The 9,493-nt window shown below is 41.7% G+C and overlaps 1 long non-coding RNA gene across 1 annotated transcript in view; it reads left to right on the top strand.

Moving 5' to 3' along the window:
• Positions 1-4,868: 4,868 nt before the first annotated feature.
• The window catches only part of LOC124069830, a 106,017-nt gene continuing 101,392 nt past the window's right edge, over positions 4,869-9,493 (top strand). The window contains exon 1 of the long non-coding RNA XR_006845111.1: positions 4,869-4,931. This is a non-coding gene — a long non-coding RNA (uncharacterized LOC124069830). The remainder of the gene's footprint in view (positions 4,932-9,493) is intronic.

Raw genomic sequence — 9,493 nt, 5'->3', positions numbered from 1 at the left:
ACACCAAAGTCACATTGCCCCAGTGACTGATCCAACTCCAGTAACTCAAGTTTGGGGAAGTCCAGATGCACTGCAGCTCCTTTGGAATGACGTTCAGGGCCCACACCCTCCCCCAGAAAAATCAGAAGTGGGAGAAAAAACTTCCTTCGGACTTATTAACCTTCGTTTTTATTTATTTTTTTAGAAACAGTTTCATAGTTCAAAAGGTGTTTTATTTGCGCCTTTAATTAAGTTCTGCTCACATGGACATCATTAATTACTGCAAGATACTCAGAGGATGATGCCCCCCCTCCCCAAAAAAAAGTATTTGGGATACAAGTTGATTACTTCTTTGTGTGCCAACAGTTCACACCTCACTGATGAACATAACAGGATAATGTCTTTTGAATGCAACCTCCAGGAGTGGCAGCTTTGATGATATTCATGGCCCGGGATAACAGTAGTAATTTACATTCTGTCTGCCCTGTCAGTCAATGGGGATGTATGCGGATACATACTGTGCAGTCTGTTCTCCTCTGCTGCTGAACAAATGCTATTGTTCCGAGGCCAAACCGAGCAGCACCTCAATGTGGACGGAGACAGAAAGTAGCACATTAGTTACACAAGAGCCTCAATTCACAGCACTTGAGGCAGGAATTCATTGTCAGGGCTTTAGCGCCGGCTGAAAGTGTGAGCACGAGGAGAGTTTCCATGCACACACAGTGGTGCTGTGAAAATTATTTTTTTGTGAGATGGCTTTAAGCATTATATCCCCCAGTCTTCCAAGGTGCTGCCAGGGGCCTTTTTTATTTTACTGATCAGACATATGCTGTCAGTTAACATAAAAATGATTATGTTGGGGGGGCATAACCAAGAGAGGTGAGTGTTAACCTCTCAGGACTGAAAGGGCTCTCATTTTGAACTGCGGTAGTCCTTCCCAAAATAAGACTGCGCTATTTCATCAGGCGCTGTGCACAGGGTCAACCGAGTGAGAGACGCTGGAATAGCTTATGTAAGTGCGAGATGTCTGCAGGGATTTGACTTTCAAGTGTTTTATCAACATGAGCACCACGTAAACATGACATGTCATTAATACCCTCAGTAGCTTCACCCACATCATCCTTTAATGAGATTAACGACAATTTCATTTGTTCATTTCCTCTCACTTCCTTATAGTCACCTTTATTAACCCAAAATGTGCCTTCAGGAAAACCCGAACATCTTCTGAAGGCCATTCAGACAGGGAAAAGAAAGCTGTTAATGGGGTTGTCATGAGAGTGTTTGTGGCAGTTTAATGCTGTGACTTTAATCACCAGAAGAGGGCAGCACAGCAGCAGTAAAAGAAGAAGCAAAAAAACTCTTTCTTGTAGTCATGGCAATTCCTGTCCAGAAGTGTGGAAGTGAGAAAAGGACATGTTATCACTGAGGCAGTAAAAGCATCCAAATTTTTCTAGTCACATTTCTCCATCACCTTGCCATGCTATGCTCATGTCAATTATCTGTGTTATGCACCCTGAATTCAACATCCCCTCGTGTATTGCTGTACACTTTAGTGGAATCCTGTCTCTCAGACAAAACCATCATCAACCGTTCTCTATTTCTGCCTTTGATTATCAAAGCTGCACAGCCTGTTTTCACTGCTTTAATTGCAGCTGGATTAAATCCCTTTGTCTGTACTTATTCGCCATGATGACATTATAAAGCAACACACCCCACACCAAGGTGTCCTGCACGAGTTAAAAATAGTCATTAACTTCATATACGCTCTGACATTCGTGCAGAATGGGAAGTAAGATGAGTCATGACTGAGGGAAAACACCCAGCTATACCTTTCAGTCAAAAACAGACGCAAACACTGTGATTTCAGCCATAAATCCAGAGGACATTTCCTCATTTCACCTCTCGCAGATCGATTTCTTATTTTTCGACTTTGCAAAAGTTGGACGACTGATTGGAATGGGAATAGCCGGCATTGAACCGGGGTGGATCCTTTGCGGCGTACAAGGCATTTGTCATTGAGACATGCATTTTGCAAGGCCACCTCTCACCACGACTGCTTTTGAATCCTTTAAATTGTGCTCCCACGGAAGCAGTGACCTTGATCTTTTTATCAAGTTGTAAAAAAAACAAAAAAATGCACAGGTGCACCTGAGGGAACGTTCAAGGCCGCTGCTGAGGCAACACAAAAGCAGGTTTTCTTTGGAAAGGACCACTTTTGTGCTGTTTTGCACAACTATTACACTACCTGAACACCTTGCTTCGTGGCTTTTGTGCAGGTCTTGTGACTCCTCAACAGTAAATCCTGGTTAAAAACAACAACAACAGCGAACAAACAGCTGGCCTTTTGTGTCACCTGGGGAGTGAGCTGCAGATATGGCATGCATTACACCAGGACAGAGCTGCACTTACACTGGGTGACTCAGTGGGAGAGCCGAGCCATGCACACACTGCCTACACTGGTACTCTTCAAAGTGGGGTCAAGGCGGCCTAAGGGTGCCGCGGTGGGATCATTACTTCAGTTTTACTTTTCTCTCCTTTAGCTCTGCAAAGTGAAACTGAGAGTACGTGGCATCGTGTTTTGATCTCATATTCATCCACCTTATTCACTCAGTGAAGTGAATTCAAAAACAGCCTAAATTATAGCACGATGTGAAAACGCTGAGTAAATTTGTCTCTTTTAGATACAAACCACATTATACGAACATGCACATGTTTGATAGCAGAATGAAGCAGCTGAAGACTCTGGGGTCTTACTGCATGCTGTCTCAGAGGCTTTTTGAATATGTGTTAGGTGTAAGAGAAGCAGATACGATGATACCTCAGAGAATGGACTCACTATCACTAGTTCAGATTTATCCCTCCCTGTCCTTCTCATTCATTTTGCTTCCCACAGATACCGACTTGTCACTTTGTAAAAGTCGACTTGGGGGCAGGGAACATTGCATTTGTGGGTGCTTACAGTCAGATTGAACTTTTTTATGTTATTAACTGGCATAACACTGTGACTGACCTCCTCTGGATCAGATTGTAGGTTGTGTTTTCCATGTTCGGCTGAGGGAAAAGCGTAATGGGTGTCATTCACTACATGAACAGAACATAAGATTAAGAGAAAATTCAAACAAACGGCATGGCCTGAGACAGACTTGAAGACAAAGGGAGTGGTGTTGCTGCCTGTTGTCGACGTACACAAATAACACACGCACACACAGAGTCTCCTCCTTCTCACACATGCACATCCACATGTGCATGCAGACACACACGGCAGATTAGGAAAGCTGATTTATTGGTTGTAAAATGTTAATATAGCTATAAGCCGTGCTCATGAATTGTTAATTAAGGCTGTGACAAACTCGTCACCTAAAATGTTAATGAGGTGAGATTGCATTGGGGGCCAAGAGGTCTCTGTGAGCTACTGAGCAAATACAACAGATGAGCTGAATCCACAAGACCCCCCCACCCCCCAACTGCTATAATAAGAAACGCTGAAGGCACCTGAGATGGGTTGTGCCCATTCGGCCATAGAGTAATTAAATTAATGAATGGCAGTGTGTGAATTAACCGTTGTGATAGGGAAAAGGAATGATAGATATGGTCCATTTTTACCCTCACGCAGCCCATAGCTGTACTTCAAACTGACTCATTAGTGGTGGAAAAAATGTTCTGCTATTGCTATCCTCATAAGATAAGATGAAACTAAGAATATGATAACAGCAGGGATGCAGAACGGCACTGGCCATCATACTGGTCGACAAAGGCTTTAAAATGAACTATCGGCTCTATATTTTATGTAATTTCATACTGCATCTACCTGTGGGCCATCATGATAGGAGTGAGCATGTTCACACACTTTATTTTGTTTGTACATTTGTTGTAGGTTTTCTGGAAATATACTAAAATCTGCTGGTGATGTAGAAAGTTGTGTTGTGCTGTGTTGCCTCTTGACTCCCTGTGAGTGATCATGGTTGACTACAGCTGTTGACTTCACTGGGTCCATTTGAATATGGCTCGTTTGAAATGCTCAGTAGACCCAGTCAAAAACATTACGGAGGGAAAGTCTAAGGAGCTCAGCACGGATCTGAAAAAGTGGCTCATTGACTTGAACAACACTTGGAGCCATTTCAAAGCAGCCACAGGTCCCAAGATCAACGGCGCAAATGAAAGGCACCTTAACGCTCAGCTGAAGTTTGTTCTTGGTCAAATGGATAAAGAAGAAGTGTGTGAGAGAAAACTGTGAGAGGTCTAGTTATTTAATAATATTTTGACTACTTTTAATACTGTTGGATAATAATTTATCTGTAAAAATCCATCACGTATTGTAGCAGTCAGCGTTTTGGATTATAAAAACATCTGAAATGTGTTGGACTGCGCCTGAATTAAGGAAATTACTTGAATAAATTTGCTTTATTAATTTTCCACCACTGCCTACAAAAGCAGCATCTACTCTTTTTTTTAATTTTTATTTACAAAAAAAGATACAAGAAATGCAAGTAAACAAAAGTAAGACATCAAAATAAGTAACAGATACTGTCAATTAAACACAAAAGAATAACAAAATGAATTTCCATCTGTAATTGACTGTAATCATTTGCAGCTGTGTAGTAGCCTGCCCGACACATGCCTGATCAAGTGTGCACAATATCCAACGTTTTGAGAATGTGGGATACAACCGGGACAGACAGGCCTTATAAATCCAGCGCACCCTGTCGCAGTGCGGCGGGCTGTTTAAACCTGACGTCTGACCTGGCAGGCTGTTTTATTAGTTAACTTGATGCTACCGCCGCTGTGGCTAACGTAGCGTCTTATAACCGAGTTAGCCTGCAGAAAGTCCCGTCATGGCGGCTTTTTGGAGGAATAAATCTGTGGAATAACATTATAACCGCACTTCTGGAACTTCTTCCGGCCTCTCGTCCCTTAAAGGGCCCGGGCTGAAAGCTTCACCTCACCTGGCTAAGGTAAGCGCCGGCTGCTTATGCTAACATAGACAACATACAGACTGTGAATGATATCTTGGCTCTGCTTAGTCAGTGTTTGTCAGGCTGACAGACGTGAGCTGCTGTCTGTTTTTTCGTGCTTGTGGTTTATGTTTTGTTTTATGTTTTGTTAACTTGTATGTGCAGCATTTGGCACTTGCATTCATGCTGTTCATGTACACGTTGGTGAAAAATAGAGCCAATGTTGGAATTGGGATTATAGAGAGATTTAAATCCAGATGTTCGTAGTTTTGTTTCAATATAAATGTTGTGCGTTGGCATCATGGATGTAACGTTAATACCAAACGTGACTGTTGTTTTTCATTCACTTGTGCTTATGATTTCTGTGTATTAGTACCTTTATTGAAAACTCAACACAGCTTTTGTCTCTCTAAGGATAAATGATGACAATCCTGTTTCACTCCACGCTCAGCCAGGCAGTATTTCCACTGAAAGCCAAGGGGATTATGGGACTCCTGGCCTCTTTGTGTCACAATTACACCTGAACTGCTTCGCTCAGTGGCAGCATTAAGCTTGTGTCATGTGCTGATGGTCAACTGCTGCTCATCAGCGCTGCATTACATTTGCTAAGAGAGGCCATCTGCTCTGAGCTGTGACTTTGTGATTGTGTGATGTGTAAGCGAATTCGCTGCTGCATAGCTGGCCTGCTGCTGTGCATCAGGTGGATCGCTGGGTTTTGATTTGCTGAGGGCAAAAGTCACAGATAAAGACCAGCATGTTGTACTGGTAGATCCCAAAACAATTTGAGTTTATTTCAGTGTGCGTGAAGAGTTTCTAGGGCAGCCGTGGCCTAGAGGTTGGAGGACCAGCTCGTGATTGGAGGGTCACCGGTTCGATTCCCCCACTGGACGGGCAGGAAAAATTTGGGTGTGGTGGAGTGATTAATACGAAAATGCCCCCCCCCCATTAGCCGGCTGATGTGTCCTTGAGCAAGGCACTTAACCCCCCAATATGCTCCTGTGTGTGTTTCACTGCGTGTAATTTGCCAGGTGTTGCATGTGTGTTCAACTAAGGATGAGTCCAAATGCAGAAGACGAATTCAGTGTGTGTATGTAAAAATATATATGCTGCCAATAAAGCTGATTCTTCTTCTTCATAGAAGTTGTAAAGGATAGGTTCAGATCTGAACCAATCTCCTCTTCCAGCTTAAATCACATTTGTCATTTGTGGTATTGAAGAGTAAGGCCCACACATCTACTGGATGGAAGTGATGTTTTGAAAGTATGCTGCTGCAGCTAACCAGCTCATTAGCCATGAAGTCTTCAGGCTGGCCTAAGCAGTTTCCCTGGTGAATGAGGCATGTTAGCATGAAAACTAATGAAGGTTGCTGTCATTTTTTTTTTGTTTTGTTTTAGGAGAAGCACATTTTTAAAAATCTTAAAGATTTCCTGCCTTCTGTAACAGTGAACCAACTGTCTGGTGGGTTTAGAGTGTTGGACAAAGGATGTAATTTAATGATCAGGCCTTAGGCTTTGCAAATATGCAATTTTTTTTGTTTTCATTTTCATTTTATAGACCAAGCAATTAATGGATTAATCGATAATAATGAGAATAATTTTGGACTGATACTGATCATTGATAATCCAGGAGACAGATAACTAATATACATTGCAGTAAAAATATCAATAACCATTTACTCAAGTACTGTACTCAATTTTGAAATTCTTTTGCTGGAGTATTTCAGTTTTCTGCTACTTTATACTTCAACCCCACTACACGTTGGAGCCAAATACTGTACTTTTTACTCCAATACATTTATTCGGTAATGGTTGGTTCATAGTTACTTTGCAGATTCTGATCACTCAGTATTGATAAGCAGTTACTTGTGGTGTATTACCGGTTGGATAGTATTGTGGGCGGGACATTGAGCGAGTAAATGCTGCATCAGAGCCAAAGTATAGCGTTTTTAAAGTAATTCTTTTAAATCGATGTCTGTTTTTTCTGTTGAAAATTAAATGCTGAATATCAGATTGCTAGTCAACTGAGGCACATATGTTCCATATCCCTTTCTTGTAGGAAACCTGACTGTAGATTGGAAATGGACATACAATGAACGACACAGCTATTACTGTGCCAGTCATGATGATGTTTGCGTTAGCAGAGTTTATCGAGTTTGTCTCTTCACACAGACACTTTCACACAGCCGAGAGCTGCCACTTTCGTCTTCTCACAGGAATACTTGTACTTGTACTTTGAGACGTTTCTTCAACTTCTCAAGGAGTTTTCATCAGTAAAAGAAGCATTTCATTAGTTAATCTCAACCCTCTGTGTTTCGTCCTGAAGATTTTCTCCTTTTTCTCTCTCTCTCTCTATTCATTCCTTTGTATGCCTCCTTTCTAACGTAATTTAGTCAAGGGCTACTCTGAATGATGTAACCCTCTTTCAAATTTTGTCCTTTTGTTGTTCAGACTGAACACGCACAACTTTGTCACGTCTGTGCTTTGTGTAAAAAGTGTGAAGAAAGAAGTAACCCTGAGCTGTGCTTGAATGCCACATTTGTTGAAAAGGATAAGTTTTTCCAAAAATCTGACGCACTTTCTCAAGTTTCATGTCACCTCTAACTCGAGTGTGAATTCTTCATTGTCGTTTTAAATATGAAGCTATGAAATACTGAGGTTGACAAAAGGTTAATGTGATTTACAGAAACAATTTGTCAGTCTTCCCACTGACACCAGCAGAGTCTACAGCGTAATGCTGCAGTATGACTCAGAGTGATGTAAATGTTTTTTGCGTCGAACGTAAAGCAGGTGGGGCTGGGGCTGATGATGTCAGCATGATGCCAGAAGGGAGTTAACTGACCCTCTTTGTAAGCCCTCACTCTCTTTACTGTACATACTCCCTCGTTGTCCTTACTCTGCCTCCCACATGCTGCACACCCCCGTTGTGCGCCGCGTTTCGCTCTGTGCCAAAGCACCCAGCAGAGATTCACACAGAAGTAGTCATCCCTCAAACAAAAACTAAGAATTCTCTGTTCTTCAGAGAAGAAGACACAGACTGAAGAGAAAAGAAGAGAAGGGGGGGGGATGCAGATCACCAGTGGTCTCTGATTCATATTGGTGTGAATGTAATTGATTTCCTGCTGTGTGGAATCTGTCTTTCAGAATCGCAGAACAAACTCTGACTGAATAGTTGAAAGGGCAGAGAAGATCTGGGATTCATCTCGCAGCTCTCTCTAAATGCGTTTTATCCAATGTCAAATGCATGGACAAAGTATGGCACCACGCAGCCTTCATATAACCATCACAACTTCATTACAGTTGTCTCTTAGGTGAAGCTTATAAGTTATTGTTTACACCTGAAGAGTGTAGTTTGCAGTGATGTTGAATGGGATTGCATTACATTAAGAGCTTTGTGAAATATTTGGCTCACACCAGTTACAAATGAGAATTTTAGAAACATTTTTCTTTTTTTTTTTTTTTTACATGTAACTCAACCTCTAACCATAGATTAGATTCAACTTTATTGTCGTTACACATCTAACAAGTACAAGGCAACGAAATGCAGTATTATGTGCTATTAATCAGAATAAAAAGATAATGTTTCAAGCTGTTGAATTATCATCCCAGCAAGGGCAAAATTTATATTAGCAGCTATCGGCTGATTATGAAATTATAGCCCATAAATAGGACTGATATGAATACAAATTTTGTATAATGATTTAACAAGCACAGCATCTACATGCTTGGATGCAGTGGGTGTTGGTATGCACCACTGAAGAGCACGTTGTTTAGCTGCTCTGTTGCAGCTTTGTAGGTCCACTCAGTGTAGACTAGAAAGCTAAGCAAGTCATCACTGGCGTATTTTACTGATACACATTGAAAGAAGCCTTTCTTACCAGAGGTGTTGTTAAGATGCAGGTCATGAGCTTCTATTTAGCATACAAAAAGGTAAACTTATCTGTAAACTTCTGACAGGGGCCAAAAGATGAAATACATTTTGACATGGTTTGGTTGGAGGAAAGTTGTTAGTTATCCTACAAGAAGTAGATCCGTATGCAGTGATCAAATAGCTAATCCGGGTGCTACTTTATGTGTTTATTTTAGGAGGTTCACTCCTCTTTCCCTGATATACCATGTTTTGAATCGCCACCTCTCTTGTAGATGCCACAATCATGAGAATATGACCCAGGATGAAAAATACCAGAGTTCAGGATACCTCACCTGTTGTTGTTGTTGTTGTTGTTTTTGTTGTTGCTGCTGCTTCTGGAAAAACAGCATTATCTTTCAGAGTTGTGCCTCAGCACAGACTTTGGCTGCCAGAAACTCCTCGGAGTGCAGGCGCTGCTGGCTCATCTGTAACACTGGAGACAGTGATTAGAGAGAGGGAATCAATAATACATGGTAAGGGACGGCTAATGTACCACAGGGACTGTCAGACAGACAGCGACGTCTCCGATACCCAGCCCGCCATCTCATATCTCCTGGTTTCAACACACAAAGCCAGAGAGAGCAAGTACATGAGGTACGAGAAGCAACAGGGGAAATAAAAGCCGGGGAAGAGAAAGGTTAGACAAATAGAGATAA

Source organism: Scatophagus argus, chromosome 13 (genome assembly GCF_020382885.2).
Source record: "Scatophagus argus isolate fScaArg1 chromosome 13, fScaArg1.pri, whole genome shotgun sequence".
Lineage (NCBI taxonomy): Eukaryota > Metazoa > Chordata > Actinopteri > Scatophagidae > Scatophagus > Scatophagus argus.
Note: the sequence above shows the minus strand (reverse complement) of the source record. Positions and strands in the feature narration are given on the sequence as shown.